Source organism: Montipora capricornis, chromosome 6 (assembly GCF_036669925.1).
Source record: "Montipora capricornis isolate CH-2021 chromosome 6, ASM3666992v2, whole genome shotgun sequence".
NCBI classification, from domain to species: Eukaryota; Metazoa; Cnidaria; class Anthozoa; order Scleractinia; family Acroporidae; genus Montipora; species Montipora capricornis.
In genome coordinates, this window is record NC_090888.1 from 22,336,767 (window position 1) to 22,340,526 (window position 3,760).

Sequence of the window (3,760 nt, forward strand, 5' to 3'; positions counted from 1 at the left end):
AACCAAGAAAGGACGAACTTCAAACAAAATCCGCTCCAAAACTTAAATAACGTTTAGGTGCTTTAAACAAACTTCTGAAAACACAAGCTAGTGAGATTTTCCCCTAATTTTATGAGAACTCATTGTGATTACGTGTTTATAACATAAGGGCAAAATTTTGTTGTCACTGTCGTGGCACCATGAAAACCATTTGGACAAACAGATTAAAAAAGTACTTGTTTGCTCGCATTTTAGAGCAACACAAACAAACAAATCAACTTCTTCTCTATGTAGGAAAGAGTACAGATAATTGTTATTTAATTCCACTTGACGATAAAAGTTCGATTTTCGAGTAAACCGCCTTTAAAAAATACACATCCACTTTAAGTAACGCATCCGTAAAAATAACAAACGGTTTAGTGCCCAAGGAAGGAATTTGTTGTGTAACTCTTCCCCTAAGTATGAGCTGTTACTGGTATTCTGTTTTGTCGTTGTCTTTCTGTTTCGTTTCTGTTGTAGACATAGGTCCTCCAGATATCATGTAACCTTATCAGAGCTTCTAAAGATATGCCAAAAATTGCAATACAGAGAAAGCTCTAGGAACATTAAAAATAAAGACTTAGCTTTAAGTTTATATCTCTCCGATGCTTGACGTAAATAACTGCTCAGCCACCAGTGTGGACAACATATATCATGATATGTCAAACTGGATTGAAACCAGCAAAAAATGTAGAAAGACAACGTCTTCCAAACCGTTTTCTACCTAAACACGAAAAGTGTTGACTGTGTAAGAACTATAACTTTAGCCTTGTTTATGTTTACGTGAGTTAACCTGGGTTGATCCTGCAATCCAATCGCAAAACCACTACCTGGTCAGCAGTCAACTTTTAAAAAAATATCTGACCTCAATGAGCTCTAAGCTTGAGCCCGTGATATGGTCATGTGATACTGGTTAGCAGATACCTTGTTTTGACAGGTGTCAATTGATCAAAACATGGATGTCCAATAGTCAAAGATGTATGTTGTAAATTAGCATGATACTGGTCACATTAGCATACGTGGAGGATGTACGTATGGACAGTCGATGACGTTACGGCTATAAAACCAAAATTTCTCGCATCGATGGGTTACCATATTTTCTTAACTATGTTGCTCCGCGCTTTCGCCTTTGGCGTGCACGGAGCTCTGCTACTATGAAATAAAGACTTGTGATTATTATTGTCAACAATATGAGGCAATGATGGTACACAATGGTATTTTTCCTGATCCTCAACTTCTCAAACTCATTAATAATTCATAATGTGATCATCCAACCAAGAGACACCAATTTCGTCACATGCATGTGGTTTGAAACCCCGGTGAAACACTGGAATGACACACTATCCATGAGTTTCGTGTAATATCAAACCCTTGAGTTTGATAAAGCATCAAACCCTGGAGTTTGATAAAGTATCAAATTCTAGCAAACTCATTTCTTAATTTGAATGTTAGTAACACAGATTTGAATACTTAAAACAAAGATACCACCATGAACAAACAAAGATGTATCAAGCGACTGAACCAAATGGAATTCGTAGTCTTTGAGTAAACCACTGACTTAAACAACAGGTATTTTTATAAATCTATGTCTCTGCCTTTGTTCATATATTCCAAAGGCCCATTTATTTTTGTAACGAGTGGACTTGGGTACCCAGTTTTGGACCAGATTAACCTCTTCTTCGGCTGTTTTGGCTTGCCGAAAACATGACAACGCCATATCTCATTAAAAATGACCAAATTGAGATCAAGGGATGTATATGTGTTCCGCTTTAAACAATGATGGTCTTCAAAGACTTGTGACACTGCTAAAATATTTGACAACAAAGGCCAAAAATTACTGAAAAAGAACAAAAAAAGTAATTTATATTCCGCGTAAGATGCCAAAATAAGTGAGAATTTTTTCATTGTTCTTGGTTAATGATACACGATTGACAAGCAAGTTCACAAACTCGTGCTTCGTGTTTCATCAGGGTGTCCAAACACTCGAAAACAATAAAAGCACTCGGCCTATGGCCTCGTGTTTTCATCAGTTTTCTCGTGTTTGGAAACCCTGATGAAACACTCGCACTCGTTTTTGAAATATTACATGAATAACTGTCACATCCTGACGTGGATTTACAGGCTCAACTAGTGTAACTTCAGCAAAATTTGGGTTTGACTCTATGAAATGAATCACCAAATTATATTGGTCAGCAATGGCTTGTATAATATGACCATCTGCCCATGTACCATGTATTCAACCCCTGGAACCCTTATGTTCATGTGATAGTTAGGATTACCATACATCTGATCTTTCACAGCCCTAAAAAAACAGTCACCTCTACCGCCAACATGCAGAGGTCTCAATCCCAGCTGATCAAATCTTTGTTGTAACAAATAAACAGGATCAACCGTAGAAGTAACATGGAATGAATAGGTAAAACAATGTTCATTAGGAACAGGATTCATGTCGACATCACATAGAAAGCAAAACTTTTCTATGAGATAGGCAATATTGCTAAAAGTGACATGTACAGCTATTGGTTCTTTTCATCTTGACATTAATACAATGCGGAAATGTAGATTTCGCTTTCTTCCAGCTAAGGCCATTGGTTCTTTTCATTTCTGTAGTATTACGGTGACCATTAGTAGATTTCACTTTCTTTAAGCGTCGAATTGAAATGTTTGAGCAAAAACGTTCAAGCCCGTGCTCAAACTCCATGAAATCAACAAATAGCCGGAATGAACACGATGATGCAGGAGTAGAATTCTTAATGACTTTTCGGACTAACAGTTGATTTAAATGCATCATGCAAGGCTTAGTCACCTTGTTTATCACTTTGGGTCTTTAAAAAGTAGACTTTTCTCTCACACATCACTTTCAAACATTGCACCAGGTTGGGAAATAAAATTTATTTCAGAGATCCATAGTTCAACGCAGAAAACCATTCACTAAATTCTGGGCCTCCTAGATTGGCCTCCAAAAAACTAAATTCTTTCAACTCCAAAGAGCCTTCTTTCTCCAAGCTCTCATTTTTGTACTCTGAGGAGCTTTATCTGAGCTTTGAAGAGCTTACCTGGCTACTGAAAGAATTTATCGATATCAATGATAGTGGCCACAAAGGCAAAGTATAACTTTCGAACGAGTTCTTCTCCCGGCTGTTCAAACTTCGCCTTGAAATGCATCGCCCAAGATGGTGAAGAAGAATTTGGTTATAGAGCCACAGAGACGCTGAAGAAGAACTTCTATGCGTTGAAATCACTTCCCACTGAGAAGGAAGCCGTAGAACTCATTCGAGATGTCAAGAAGCAGGTCTCTACATACAAAGGAACGCCACCTCATGACGAAAATACCCCTGTACAAATTCATTTGTCTTAGCCATTCGTGTGTATGCTTACCAGCCGCGTGTCAATGTCATGTACTGTGCACTTCTAGGACTATGGTGTTGGGCAATATGATCCTGTCCTTTTGTCTCGTAAGAGAAGACAGTTTGTCCTTGAGCGCTCTTTTGTGCCATGGATGGAGACCAGTAAGAGTGTCATCTCCCCCCTTACACCAGTCAGGATATCCTTGATTCTGTAACTTGTGAACGGTCACCATAGCAAATACCAACAAAACCACATTGTCAGATGTGTCTCCGTCAATTCCAATAACATGACTCTTAGTCAAACCACAGTATAAGGGACCAATGTGATTTGCTTTCGCCACACCTTGAAGATTAAGCAATCGTTGGTCCTGGCAAAACCATGCAAAGACATGACA